At 49.3% G+C, this 15,350-nt stretch overlaps 1 protein-coding gene across 5 annotated transcripts in view; it reads right to left on the bottom strand.

Annotated features, from left to right (window-relative positions):
* Positions 1-15,350, bottom strand: part of SMCO2 (single-pass membrane protein with coiled-coil domains 2) — a 62,083-nt gene that overhangs the window by 25,481 nt on the left and 21,252 nt on the right. For 4 of the 5 annotated variants that reach the window (XM_062195003.1, XM_062195005.1, XM_062195004.1 and 1 more), the window contains one exon: positions 6,627-7,556. The gene's annotated coding sequence lies outside the window, so the exon portion shown is untranslated. The remainder of the gene's footprint in view (positions 1-6,626; positions 7,557-15,350) is intronic. The other variant, XM_062195007.1, reaches the window with a different exon arrangement.

Genomic DNA, 15,350 nt, shown 5'->3' with positions numbered 1-15,350 from the left:
ACAGCAAAAGAAAATGAACTAATATACATACTAATTGGTTCATTGGGAAGACTGACAATATGTAAGGAAAGAGTTTAGGCTATGGATGGACAATGAACTTTTGGGAACAGGTGCTCCCACTAGAATTCAGTTTTCATGGGGAAAATGGAATCTATTTTGTTGATTTTTTTTTTTTTTTTTGACAGGCAGAGTTAGACAGTGAGAGAGAGAGAGACAGAGAGAAAGGTCTTCCTTCCCTTGGTTCACCCCCAAAATGGCTGTTATGGCTGGCACGCTGCGCCAATCCGAAGCTAGGAGCCAGGTGCTTCCTCCTGGTCTCCCATGCAGGTGCAGGGCCCAAGCGCCTGGGCCATCCTCCACTGCCTTCCCAGGCCACAGCAGAGAGCTGGCCTGGAAGAAGGGCAACCGGGACAGAATCCGGCGCCCCAACAGGGATTAGAACCCAGTGTGCCAGTGCCACAGACAGAGGATTAGCCTAGTGGCCATGGGGCCGGCCTATTTTGCTGATTTCTGTACCCTGGGCACTAGACAAGTGACTAGAAGAAAGCAGGAACTCAGGAAACGCTGTGAGGGTGGGCACTGTAACACAACAGTTAAACTACCACTTGGGACACCTGCATCCCACAGCAAAGTGCAGGGCTTGAGTCCCGCCTCCAGTGCTGATCCAGTCTGCTGCTAATGAATGCACACTCTGCGAAGCAGAGGTAATGGCTCGAGTACGTACGTCCTTACCTCCCGTGTGGGAGACCCAGGTTCCTGTCTTTGGCCTGGCCTAACCCTGGATACAGTGGGCACAGGGGAGTGAGTTTGCAGATGGAGGATCTCTCTTGGTCACTCTCTGTCTCTATGCCTTTCAAATAAAAGAAAAATTTTAAAATAACACTTTTAAATGCTGTCAAAGGAACAGAATGAATGCGTATTGTGTAGCTACGACACGTGGGAGCATTTTGGGTCCCCTTCATCGCTGTGTTGGGTCCCCCTCATCTCCGTGAGCATTTCATTTGCTTACAACTCACATCTGGAGGCCTCACGCTTTTTCTAACGGGCTTTCCCACAACCCCAGCTGAGTTAGGAGCTCAGACCCCACCGCCCCCGTCCTCACACAGTGCGAGCGGGACCCATCTTCAGCCTCAGGCTGCTCCTCACATCATGACCTACCTTTCACTGTCCCAAGTGACCTCATGTTTCTTTAAGAAAAATCCCAAAATTCTAGGACAAGTTACATCACAATGGAGTAAGAGCAGCTAGTGCGTACTATGGTTACCGACATGCCAGGTGCTCATCCTAAGTATCTGACATACATTACTCACCTGATTTCATTTTTTACCACCTCTAGGGACTGTGCCCCTAAGCACCACTGTACCCGGCCACTCTTCACCGGGATCCTCACAGCTAACTCAGAAGACTTCCCCCACAGCTGCTTTCCATCTCGCCTTGCTCCTTCCTCACTGGGCTGCCACTCCCGCTGAGAGCAGTGACTTCGCCTGCCTCCACCTCCATAGCAAGTGTGCTGGTCGTGGCCAGCCCAGCCGGTGGGGTCCTCCCTCCTCTGCAGCCTCTTCTCCACTCACAATAGCCACGTGGTTTCCCTCACTGATCCCACTCCCTTTCTCCATCTCAGAGAAAGTGGGCCCCCCCTCCCTCCTAAAGCCCCCTTCTTCTTTGTTCCCAGGCATTATGCATTGCCGATTCCCTTTGCAATTTTCAAAATGCTCTGTGAGTGTGTCTGCCGGCGTTCCACCGGAGCTGACCTGCTCTGGGCTGAAACAGACATTTTAAATCTATTTCTCACATTTCTAAGCTCTGCTGCTGCACTGGTCCCTCGCAAGTTGCTCTTGGCTCCTCGGTTTCAGAACCAAAATCCTTCCCCCGTCTCTGTGAACCCCCGTCTCATGTCTCTCTTTCCTCTGAGAAAAAGGTTCTTGAAATCTGAGACCTCAGTTGCCCTCGCTACAGCACATCTCATGTTCATACTGCAGCTGCGGATGGTGTGTGTCTTAGTCCATTTTGCATTGCTGTAGCACAATACCTGAGGCTGTGAAATATGTAAGGGAAAGTGCTTCCTTTAACTCACAGGTCTGGGGATCCAAGAGCCTGGTGTTGGGCAACGGCATTAGGGTGCAGAGGGCTAAGCCACTGCCTACAACACTGGCATCCCGTATGGGCGCTGGATCGGGCATAGGCTGCTCCACTTTCATTCCAGCTCCCTGCTCGTGTGCCTGTGAAAGCGGTGGAAGATGGCTCCAGTGCTTGGGCCCCTGCCAATCATATGGGAGACGAGGATGGAGTTCCAGGCTCCTGGTTTAAGCCTGGCCAAGCCTCAGCCATTGTGGCCATTTGGGAAGTGAACCAGCAGGTGGAAGAGTTCTTTGTCTCCTCTCTCTCTCTCCTTCTCACTCTCCGTAACTATGCCTTTTAAATAAATTCACCAATCTAAAAAAAAAAAAAAAAAAAAAAAGGAACCTTGTGTTTTTACCAGTTTCTGGTGAGGGCCAGGCACTGCTCGACTCCTGGTGCAGAAGCAGAACGAACAGCTGCAAGCAGAAGGGGCCGAGCATGGTGGGGAGCAGCCTCGCTGTAGAACACCTGCTCTCCTTGAAGCAAATCCATGCCCTCAAGCGTGAGAACTCACTCATTCCCAGCCCGGCAGCAAGGTGGCAGTGGCTCCTGACAACTCCCTTGCCTCTTAAAGACCCCCTGGCCCCACCCCAACGCTGGTGCTCCTGCCCCAGGAGCTCAGCTTCAATGTGAGCTTTGCAGGGACAGACCCTAGCGCTGGGGCTTCTTGACACCCAACGGGGCCTACCTTTGCATTTTCAGAGCCTTCTCTAATCAAATGTCTCTGGTGAGGTGGGAGCAGCAACCTCCTCTCACACTAGGGCCTGAGCTCATCTCTCCACTCAAAGCACTCCATCATGGGTCGCTCCTTGGGAAATCTTTTTTACCATCACAGAAATGCAAATGAAGTTGCAGGTCCCCCAGGGAGCACACCTCACCAGCAGAGACCACAGCCACTGGGCAATCCCCCTGCCGCATCTGTGTGAGCTTGACCGCTTCCATAAGCCACCCCCTCCCATCCAGGCTCTCTCAGCACTGCGGAAGCCAACTTTCTTGGTCCTGCAGCTGGGTCTAACAGCACTGTCCCATCCCGGTCCCAGCTGTCCCCTGTGCCCACCACCAGGCCACCTGAGGCCCTGCCAGTCCTGTGAAGTGACACCTTCTTCCCAAGAGGGACGCTGATCACTGAGCAAACCCTAAGTCCTGGATAAGAGAGCAAGAGGCATCCCCAGGGACACAGGGATTTCAGGAACTGAACTGAAAGGAGCAAACACGTGCTCACTGATATTCTCCTGGGAACCTGACCTTTCCCCAGCACCTTTCCTCGGAGGAGTTCCTAACAGACACATTTTTAATTTTTATTTATTTGAATGACAGAGAGACAGGGAGAGAAAGGCATTCAAACAAAGATCTTCCATCTGCTGGTTCACTCCCCAAATGTCCACAACAGCTAGGGCTGGGCCAGACTGAAGCTCAGAGCCCGGAACCCAATCTAGGTGGAAGGACCCATGCACGTACTTGAGACAGTGGCTGCTGCCTCCTGGCGGGCACATGAGCAGGAAGCTGGAGTCAGGAGCTGAGTCGGGATTCAAAGCCAATATGAGATGCAGGTGTTGTGAGTAGCATCTCAACCACTATGTCAGACGCCTGTCCCCACAACATCTCAGTCTATTCTCCTATTCTGGTGAAGCCAGGAGCTAGACTGACCTGACTTGAACGTGCCTCTTTATCTGCACTCTACTCACCACCTGAGTGCCGCTTTTCTCATCAACTGAATGGGAGAACATCTCCCTCACAGGGGAACTCTGAGTATGTACAAATTCTCTGTGTACAAAGCACCTCCCAAAACAGCAGCGACAGCCTGGGGGAGGAGGGTGGAGGTCCTGGCCTGTAGGAGATGGACAGCAGCAGTCTTCATACCTGCAGGAAGCCCTTGGTATCCAGCCTTTTTGTAAATGACAGTTTAATTTCTTCATAAGGAAATTAAATTTGAGAAAGAAAAACAGACAAGGGAGTACTGGGAAGGGAGGGAAGCTGGGTTAAACCTTGTGCTATGAAGGAAGTATCTGGAGAGACAGCACTGTGGGCAGTGGGTTAAGCAGCTATTGCTGGGATATACACACCCCATATCAGATATACACACCCCATACCCAGCTTCCTGCTAATGATCACCCTGGGAGGTGATGAGGGCTCCAGTGCTTGGGTTCCTGCCACCACGTGGGAAACCTGAATTGAGTTCTGGGCTCCTGGCTTCAGCATGGCCCAGCCCCAGCAATTATGGGCATCTGGGGAATGATCTTTGTATCTTTCTCTTCCTCTGCTTTTCAAATAAAGAAGCTATAAAAAAATAAGATCTCTGAACCTCTCCGCTTAGACGCTAAGCTACAGTGACGTCTGCATATGGACGTCCAGTCTCGCAGTTAAGATGCTGGTTGGGACAACTGCGTGCTGTATCAGAGCACCTGGGGTCCAGGCCTGCCTCCGGCTCCCAATTCCAGCTTCCTGCCAATGTGGACTCTGGAAGGCAGCAGGAGAAGGCTCCAGTAGTTGAGTCCCTGCTACCCATGTGGGAGAGCTAGCTCTGGGCCTAGCCCAGCACCAGCCCAGCCTCAGCTATTGCGGGCATTTAAGAAGTACAGCAGCAGATGGGAGCCTCTCAAATAAACAAACAAACAAACAAAAACTCTAAAGTTTAAAAAAAAAAAAAAAAAGGAGTAACATCCGAGTGGGGACTATAGGACTATCCGAGAGCACACAGAATGAGAAAGACCAGGGCAAGGAATGCCAGCAGCTTCTTGGATATTCAAGTATAAAACGTGAGTGTGAAATCCTTTACGTGGCGGTAGCAGCAGCCCCACCTCTACTATCAAATATTCATCAGAGGCTTATTGAATCTAGGGCGCTGCACTAAGTCAGACAGGGGTAAACGGACAGTCTTGATCTGCAGCTTAGAAAGAGATCAGTGACAACAACCGCTCATTTATGCTGACTGCCAGTGAGCGGCCCACACAAGTGCTACGTACTGCAGAGAAAGGAGCACCGGAAGGATGCCCACGGGGCGGGGCAGCTCTGCAACAGTCTTAAGAGTATCACATGGTAAGTGCGATCCAAATCAGACATTATTCACAGGGGAGAAAGCTGTCCAGGGAGGGGGAACTATCTGTTTTCTGAAAGATTAATTAATTAATTAACTTGAAAGGCAGAGAGAGAGAGAAAGAGAGAGAGAGAGAGAGAGATTGTCTATCCACTGGTTTGTTCCTCAAATGCCCACAGCAGCCTGGGCTAGGCCAGGCTGAAGCCAGGAGCCAGGAACTCCGTCTGGGTCTCTTACATGGTTGGCAGCAGCCCAAGCACTTGGGCCATCTTCTGCTGCCTTCCCGGGTATGTTAACAGGGAACTGGATCAGAAGTAGAGCAGCTGGGTCTTGAATACGCACTCCAGTTTGGGAGGTGGACATGTAAGCAGTGGCTTAACCCATCACATCACAACACTGGCCTGGAAACTGTTTCATTTTTAATTTGTATTTTTAAAAATTAAGCCCATTTGAGAGGCAGAGAACAGGAAGAGAGAGAGAGAGAGAGAGAGAGAGATCGCTTCCATTCATTGGTTCACTCCCCACAGGCCCACAGTGAATGGTAATAAACTGGGCCAGGGGCAGGAGCCAGGAATTCAAGCCCACGCAGGTGGCAGGGGTCTGAGTCACCACTGCTGCTCCTCTGGGCCTGCATTAGCGGAGGCCAGAGTCAGGAGCCAGAGCTGGGAACTGAACTCAAGAATTCCAGTAAGGAACGTGGTGTCCTGACTGCTAGGCCAGAAGCCTGCCCCAGCAATGGTCTTCAGTGTCAAGGTTAAGGAGTTGGAACTTACACAGATAAAGAGACAGTTCAGCTGATGAATTCTCTCCATATGTAAGCTCATGTTTTAACTAATTAAGCAGAAGCTAAGGCAACACTGGCAAAGACATCTGCGTTAATCCTTCTTTATACCCACATCTATAGTTTTTCTTTACATAGAAATATAACTGGTAGGAGGATCACCCACAGATTAAAAGCAGCTGTTTGGGGGTGGTAGAAACCATTATGATTTTCTGTAGGCACAGATGTCAGAAAGGAGGGAAGAGGGAAGGCAGGCAGGAGGGCAGAGACGCCAGCGGCAGCGGAGAAAAAGTGAGGATTTCGGATTTCCGTGCAGAGGCGGGACAGGGCCCAGGTCATGCCGCAAGAACCCATCAACTCCAGGCCCGGGTTTGGAAAACAAGACCTGGTTTCTGAGCTATCAGAAAAGGAAGCAGCGGTTCCCTGGCGCTGGTGCAGAAGAAAAGCCCTGTCGTGTGGGGGTTACTTCTCTTCTGTGATATCCAGGGTGCGTCTGACTCTCAAAGTCACCTGTGAAAGTCTTCTATGACCCTGTGAGCAACATGGAGAGAGGCAACCTTGGAGACAATAAAGATGGAATGGATGCCCAGCTGGTTAAACGACTAAAGCCTACAAAGCTAACCCTACTAAGTTAGTGTCCCTGAACACACCGGGCTGTGTCTCATGCTGTTCTATGCTCACCCACTTTCGTACCTGGTGTCCCAGGGCCTCTGTGTGCAGACCACTGTCCTTCAGGAAAGGCTCCCAGCACCTGTCGTCTTCTCTCCTCTGCGCTCCTGGATCTCATCTCTGAAGCTGAGGTCCTTCTGCCTTTTGATGGACTTTCCTCATGACAGCTGCTTTTCTTGGGGAAAGGAATATGTGAACTGTTTGTGGTACTTACAGTAGAAACACAGATAGACACAGATGATAGGAAGGTAGGTAGACAGATGATAAATATAGAAATAGATGTAGATGATAGATGGATAGATAGCTATGGATGATGGACAGATAAGTCTAGACAGACAGGTAAAGATGATACAGACAGATCGACAGACAATTAAGAAATGCTGTAACCTGTCTCAGATCACCCAGGAACCAGACCCCCTAGACTGTCAGGAGAACAGAAAAGTTTAGCAGTGACCAACTGCTACAAAGGTAAAAGGCGGGGATAAGGAGCCAACAGACGGAGCAGGGGCAGACTAAGAAAATCCTTGCAGCCAAACAAGGCTTTGGAGCGACCAAGCTGAGCAGGACTGGCCAGGCCCCAGAGCCACTGCTCTGCTCTGCTTCTGGTCGGCTGCTCCCAGTACAACGTGACCTCAGCGTGAAGGCTGAGGAGGGAATGGACCGGCCTGAAGGCTGGACCGTGTCAGCAACCACGCGGCTCGGAGAAGGCAGCGAATCCGTTCCTGAGGGGGCACCCAGGCCGTGAGGCTTCTGTCTGGCTCCCCGTCCAGATGTGGGAGCAGGAATTCTGTGAAGGCACCCTGCCGTCAAGTGGTCATCAGTTGTTCCCTGAGTGCAGGTATTAGAATCGTAGAATCACAGAACTGGTGACAGGAGGCAGACACAGGGTGCAGAGTGGGTACTGCGGAAACAGCGCGCGCTGTGCTCCTCACGCCGTGTAAAAGGGGGCTAAGCCTGGAACACAGAGAAGTGACTGAAAGGACATGAAGGAAACCAAAGCTTCAACATGAAAAAATCCTTTGCTATGTCTGTGCAGAAATATTATTTATTTATTTATTTATTTGACAGATAGTTAGACAGTGAGAGAAAGACAGAGAGAAAGGTCTTCCACCTGCTGGTTCACTCCTCAAATGGCTGCAATGGCCAGAGCTGTGCCCATCAGAAGCCAGGAGCCAGGAGCTTCTTCCTGGTCTCCCATGTGGGTACAGGGGCCCAAGGACTTAGGCCATCTTCTACTGCTTTCCCAGACCTCAGCATAGAGCTGGATTGGAAGCAGAGCGACCAGGACTAGAACCTGGCGCCCATATGGGATGCCGGTGCCGCAGGCAGAGGATTAACCAAGTGAGCCACGGCGCCGGCCCAGAAATATTTTTTTGAATGATCTCTATTTTTATGGCTTGTTCTGTAAAGCATTTGAAATAACAGAAGAAGCTTCTGGAATGTCCGCACCAATCACCATGCAAATGCCTTGCACAGATGAAGTCATTCAGCCCTCAGCTGAATGGACACGGCTAGGATCTCCTTTTCACGGAGCAGGAAGTGCAAACAATCCATTTTAGACTTCATCTTAAGACAGTTTGTTGCAGGTTTCTGCTACTTCCTTCTCAATCTCTGTCCTCCCCTTGTTCCGTCCTAAGAGGACCCTTAGATCGCTGCCCAGTACCTCCCTGCCTCCTTGTCACCTGCGGGTGACTCCATCCTGAGCAGTGAGCCGCAGGTGGAGGTGCTGGGTGCGACCCTGGGGCAGTGCATGTAAAGGGAGGGACATGTTCTTTGTTCTCTTCTCCCTCTTTCTAGCAGGGATGTAGACGTGGTGACTTCAGCAACTGTGGAAGGTAATAAGGATGTGGCCCACATGCTGAACGTGACCATGGAGGGCAAGTGGCAAAGACAGCTGAATCATCCATTGTCCCACCCAACTGGGGAACGTTTGTACATAGATTTAAGCCACAATGAATCAGAAGTTCCTATGACAAAACAAATATAGAATATTAAATTTAACTGTCCATAGACATTATTTAAATTTAAAAAACCTTTTCTTTCCCATACTTATAAGAGAGAGGAGAGTCAGAGAGAGAGAGAGGTTTTCCCATCTGCTGGTTCACTCCCCAGTTGGCCACAATGGACAGAGCTGTGCCAATCCCCAGGAGCCAGGAGCTTCCTCCGGGTATTCCTATGTGGGTGCAGGGGCTCAAGAGCTTGGGCCATCTTCTACTGCTTTCCCAGGCCACAGCAGAGAGCTGTATTGGAAGTGAAACAGCAGGGACTTGAACCGATGCCCATATGGAATGCCGGTACTAGAGGTGAATGCTGGCTCCAAACAATTTAATTTTTCTGCTGAAGTTAAAAGAGGAAAAGTAGGGGCCAGTATTGTGGTGTAGCAGATGTGACCCTGGTGTTGTATACTGCAGCACCAGTTAGAATCCTGGCTGCTCTACTTCTGATCCATTTCCCTGCCAATGTACCTGGAAAAGCAGCCAATGACAGCCTTGATACTCGGGCCTCTGCCACCCATGTGAGTGACCAGGATGGAATTCCAGGCTCCTGGTCTTGGCCCTAGTCACTGGGGCCATTTGGGGAGTGAACCGGCGGATGGAAGATTTCTGTCTCTGCCTGCTTCTCTGTAACTCTGCCGTTCAAATAAATAAATAAATCTTTAAAAAAATAAAAGGGACCAACAGTTCTTGTGAGACCCAGTCTCACTCTGGCTTCCTGTCTGGCCATGTGACCTCTTCTCCTCACACACTCCTGCCTGCTGTTGTAATGCCTGCTACCAGGAGACCTCACCACAGCACAGCAGGAGCTGGTGCTGTGCGCGTGAACCTCTTCTCTTTTCTTGTTTCTTATCATATGTGTGTGTCTCCCTCTTTCAAATATAATAATACTTACAATTAGATATTATACATATTAAATGGAGAGAGAGAGAGAGAGATCCTCCACCTGTTGGTTTACTCTAGAAATGCCTGTGACAGCCAGGGTTGGGTCAGTTCAAAGCCAGAAGTTAGAACCCAATCCAAATCTCCCATAAGAGTGGCAGGGACCCACTTTAGCCATCACCTTCCACCTCCCATTAGCAGGATGCTGGAATCAGAGAACTTGGATTCAGACCCAGGCACCCTGATACAGGATGTGGTTGTCCCGAACAGGATCTCACCCTCTGTGCTAATCATATACCCTGCCCTCTTTTCTTTATAAAGTACCCAGCCAACATCATGTCATTACCATAGCAACAGAAAACTGACCACTATGCATCCCTGAAATGAAGAAGCTACTGTGTTCCACCTTCAGCCGGAAGTACTGGTTACAACCTTTCCATTGATGTCATATGCAGATTCTGACCTAACCTGTGCTCCTTAGGACTTGGTCCAGACAGCAGGAAGACATGTGCAAAGGCGTGCTGTGTAACGAAGTGCTGCCATGCTAGCTGGCATCAGCATGGTCATCCCTCGAGCCCACAGACTGACCCCTGGCCCCTGAAAGCTGTGCTTTCAGGATCTGGGTACTGACCTGAGCACAGCTCCGAATCTTCTTAGGAGGCTCAGAGCGCCCAGGCCCCAGCCTCTGGCTGGCGCCTGAGTGCTCTGACTCTGAAGGTTTACAAAAGACTCAGGAACTGAGGGAATGTGTCTGTGCTACTGACACGACTGGTTATGCGGTGCCCAGGGCCAGGGCCAGGAGAAAAGGTGGGCCCACTTAGCAAAAAATGATTAAGAGTTATGACAGTGACAACATAACAGTCTGTGCTCTGGTCCCCTGCAGGCCACTGTTCACAGGGCAGGCTGCTGGGACAGTCGCCGAGAAGACGGGAGACTGAGGAGGGAGCCCAACCCCCGTCCCTGCTCCAATCACACACACACTGACTTCAGGCTGGAATTTCACTGAAAACATTTCAGGAAAATGAAACATGCTTTTAGCCTGGTGGTTAAGACCCTTGCTAAGCTGTGTTCCTTCGCATCAGCGTGCCGGGCTTTGCATCCTGGCACTGTTCCTGATTCCAGCGACTGCTAATGCAGACCCAGAGAGGCAGCAGTGACAGCTCAACACTGGGTCCCTGCTCTATCATGTGGGATGCCTGGATGATGTTCCTCTCCCTCTCCCTCTCCCTCTCAAAAAAAAAAAAAAAAAAAAAAAAAAAAGGTTGGGAAAGTGAGAGCCTATCATTTGCAGCAAAACGGATGGAACTGGAGGGCATCGTGTTAAATAAAATAAGTGAGGCATAGAAAGACACGCTGCACGTCCTCTCTCAGATGTAGAAGCTAAGAAACTGTCAACTGGAACGCAGAGTAGAGTGGACTACAGTCTCGTGGGGCACAGAGGGAGCCTGCCCGACAGGGACCCAAGCACAGCTGGTTGGACTAAGTTCTGTGCTCCACAGCACAGTGCTATGAACACAGCTCACGGTGAGCCAGTGTGTATCTGATGAACAAACAGAAGAGAGGAGCTTGAAGACTGCACACAGTAAGCAATGATGAGATGGGAACACCCTGATTGATCACTACACATTCAACGTATGCACTGAGTGAAGCATCACACTGTACTCCACAAATACTTGTACATGTTTGTGCTAATCACAATGTTTTAAAAAATGGAAGGAGCTGGCATAGAGGGTTAAGTCACTGCCTGTAATGCTGGTTCAAATTCCAGTTACTCTGCTTCCAATCCAGCTCCCTGTTAATGCACCTGGGAAGGCAGCAGAAGATGGCCCAAGTGCTTGGGCCTCTACCATCCATGTAAGAGACTAGGATGGAGTTCTTGGCTTCAGCCTGGCCCAGCCCTGGCCGTTGAGGACATTTTGTGAGTGAACCAGCAGATGGAAGATATCTCTTTTTCTCTCTCTCTCTGTAATTCTGCCTTTCAAATTAATAAATAAACCATTAAAAACGAAATTTAGGGAGATGATCAAGCTATCTGAACTGACCTGATCACTGTACACTGTATACAGGTATTCAGTTATCATCCTGCATCACATAAATATGTACAATTAAAATTTTTTTTTAAGTTTTGGAAAAGAGCATTCTTCTGCCAGGAAAAATAAAATAAAATAGCAAAAGGTATTGTGGTACAGCACGCTAAGCTGCCCATTGCAACTCTCGCATCCCAAGCCAGAGCGCTGCTCTACTTGCAATCCAGCTCCCTGGTAATGTGCCTGGGAAGGCAGCAGATGATGGTCCAAGTACTTGGGTCCCTGGTACCTACGTAGGAGATCAGGATGGAGTTTCTGGCTCCTGGCTTTGCTCTGGCCCAGATCCAGTGGTTCTAGTCACTGGGATAGTGAACTGCTTGGGTACTAAAAGATATCTCTGTCTTTCCCTTTCTCTGTTGCTCTGCATTTCAAACAACTTAAATAAAATTTTCTGGCCGGCGCCACGGCTCACTAGGCTAATTCTCTGCCTTGCGGCGCCGGCACACCGGGTTCTAGTCCTGGTCGGGGCACCAGATTCTGTCCCGGTTGCCCCTCTTCCAGGACAGCTCTCTGCTGTGGCCAGGGAGTGCAGTGGAGGATGGCCCAAGTGCTTGGGCCCTGCACCCCATGGGAGACCAGGAGAAGCACCTGGCTCCTGCCATCGGATCAGCGCAGTGCGCCGGCCGCAGCGCGCCAGCCGCGGAGGCCATTGGAGGGTGAACCAACGGCAAAAGGAAGACCTTTCTCTCTGTCTCTCTCTCTCTCACTGTCCACTCTGCCTGTCAAAAAAATTTTTTTTTCTTTAAAAGGTGAAAAAGAAAAGAATTGATTTCTATCTTTTTTATACCTTAAGGAATGTTGCAAAGACCATCTTTTCATTCTAAGAAATCAAACATATGGAGATGTACAGACAAAAACATGAGAAAATCTTTGCTTTGCCATAGAATTTCACTTCTCACACTGAGACACTGATATGTGTATCTTGATGTGTGCATTTTTTCCGGACACTTATATATGGAGGTATATTACGCATGTCTCAAAGAACACCCAATTACTTTCTTCTATAACATATCTGTGATTGTTCTGTATACTCTGTTGTAAAACTTGCCTTTCTTTAATATATTCTAGAACATTCCATGTCAGTCTTACATTTTCCTCATCCTTTTAATCACTGTGTATTTTATAATATTCATAGCCATAAATTATGTAAGACATTCATTCCTCACAGTCGTGAATATTTCATTCCTTTTCATTTCCAGGGGGCTGCTGTTGCTATGACAAACACTGCTGCAGTGAATGTCCTGGTTAGTGACTCTTTATGCACATATAAGAGCTCTACATCTGAAGAATATCTGTGCAGGGTCCTCAGCCCCTCCTGCTTTCCTCGTGTCCTGAGAAACACAGTACACCTCTTTCTTTGCAGACCTGAACACAAAGAGGACCTTGAACATCCCCAGGTTTTGATAACAGTGTTTCAGTTGTTGCCCAAAATACAGAAGAAACTGGCTCTGCGAATCCCCACCCTGAGACTAATTCCTGAAACCCTCATGTAAACTCCACACCCTAAGCCCAGGTTGTAGCCACACCTAGATGGTATGTCTCCCTTTCCCTCGCTGACTATCCATCAGGGGCGAGGAGTCCTGCCGTGCGTCCTAAGCTCCCCTAATACACGCTTTCAACTGACCGCTCCCATATCAAGTGCATCTTTATTTGGTGCCCCAACCTGCTCCTTTCCAGGTTTGGGGCATTCCCTGGTGGGAACTCCCTCGTCTTTGCTTCTGAGGCCCCTTTAGAATTAAGTACACATGGAATGAAATAACCTATACCTATGTAGATTTGCTGGGTTAAGAAGAACCATGATACAAACAAACTACTCCATGGCACACAGATTTTTAATGGCAAATTTGATCAAGAAGAGAATAACTTGATAAAAGTATAAATCGTGCTAGCTACAGAAATACAGTTTGGAATGCCTTACTAAAATCCCCACGGACCTAGCAAGTGTGCCCCTAGGAGTAATCAGGGGTTCTGGCACAGCTCTCCCTAGAAAGCTGCTCACAGCCACTCTGCTAGTAATATTGATAGATGCTCTGATATTCAGAGAACTTGCACCAGTATGAGCCAAAGGACTGTTAAATATTTAAAATCTTTTGTTGTGACTGATAAATAGAGCCCCCTCCCTGATATGCCCCTATCCTCCTGGCTCCTGGACCTTCTCTGTAGTTCCTTCCCTGCCACTCAAACAGTATACTAAGGCTAACGCCCAGGATGGGCTGCAGCTCTGGTCTCATAGGCAGTGAATTCTGATTGACTGTTCCACACTCCGATGGCTGTGGAAAGCTTTCTATGCTTTCTATACCCATCCCTTGGCATCCATGGCAGACTGAATCCAGATCACAACCCCCAGCCTGCAAGGACAACAAAATTCGAGGCTATTCATGCTTAAAATCCTTATGGAAAAGTGGCTTAGTATTTGTATCTAACTCATACACATCATTCCAATGTTTTTTTTGTTTGTTTATTTTTTTTGTTTTTCGTTTATTGCCAGGCAGAGTTAGACAGTGAAAGAGAGAGACAGAGAGAGAGTTATAGACAGTGAGAGAGAGAGAGAGAGACAGAGAGAAAGGTCTTCCTTTCGTTGGTTCACCCCCAAATGGCTGCTACGGCTGGCACGCTGCGCCGATCCGAAGCCAGGAGCCAGGTGCTTCCTCCTGGTCTCCCATGCAGATGCAGGGACCCAAGCACTTGGGCTGTCCTCCACTGCCTTCCAGGGCCACAGCAGAGAGCTGGACTGGAAGAGGAGCAACCTGGACTAGTACCCGGCACCCCAAATGGGACTAGAACCCGGGGTGCCAGCGCCGCAGGCAGGTGATTAGCCAAGTGAGCTACGGTGCTGGCCCATTCCATTGTTTGTAAACTTTATCTATTTGAAAGGCAAAATGACACAGAGAGAGAACACACTTCCATTCACTGGTTCACTCCCCAGATGCCTGCAACAACCAGGGCTGAGGCAGGCTAAAGTTGGAAGCCTAGAACTCCATTCCAGTCTTCCGTATGGGCAGCTGGGACTCAAGCACATTAGCCATCCATCACATCTGTCTCCTGTGGTACACTAGCAGGAAGCTGGACCAGAAGCAGGGGGACCGGAACTCAGGCACTGTGAAACAGGATACAGGTACGCCAAATGGGGCTTAACTGCTATGTCACCAATATCCACTCTCTCTCATAGACTTTACATCATCTCCAGTTATAATGCCTGAGACACAATATAAATGCTATGTAAATAGTAAATGTTGGGGCTGGCGCTGGGGCACAGTAGGTTAATCTTCTGCCTGTAACACCAGCGTCCCATATGGGTACCGGTTCTAGTCCCGGCTGCTCCTCTTCTGATCCAGCTCTCTGCTATGACCTGGGAAAGCAGTGGAAGATGGCCAGAGTGCTTGGGCCCCTGCACTCTCGTGGGAGACGTGGAAGAAGCTCCTGGCTCCTGGTTTCAGCTCAGCTCAGCTCCAGCCGTTGCACTCGGGGATTGAACCAGCGGTTAGAAGACCTTTCTGTCTATCCCTCTCTCTCAGATAAATAGTAAATGCTGTATTGCTTATGGAATAACAACAAGAAGAAAATGTCCTGTGCAGTAACAAACACAGTTTTTAAAAGACTACTCTAGATCTGCGATTGGTTGAAGCCACATTGGCAGAAATCACAGATATAGAAGGCCACTGTATTTGAACACAATCCCTGGGATTCATGCAAAAGCTTGGCAACAGTAATTGATGAAGAGAATCACAGCAAGAGAAGCCATGGACTGCTCACAATGATCATCTGAAGCTACGATTAGAATACGT

This window comes from Lepus europaeus, chromosome 6 (assembly GCF_033115175.1).
Source record: "Lepus europaeus isolate LE1 chromosome 6, mLepTim1.pri, whole genome shotgun sequence".
NCBI lineage: Eukaryota > Metazoa > Chordata > Mammalia > Lagomorpha > Leporidae > Lepus > Lepus europaeus.
The sequence above is the reverse complement of the archived record's forward strand: the minus strand, read 5'-3'. Positions and strand labels throughout refer to the sequence as shown.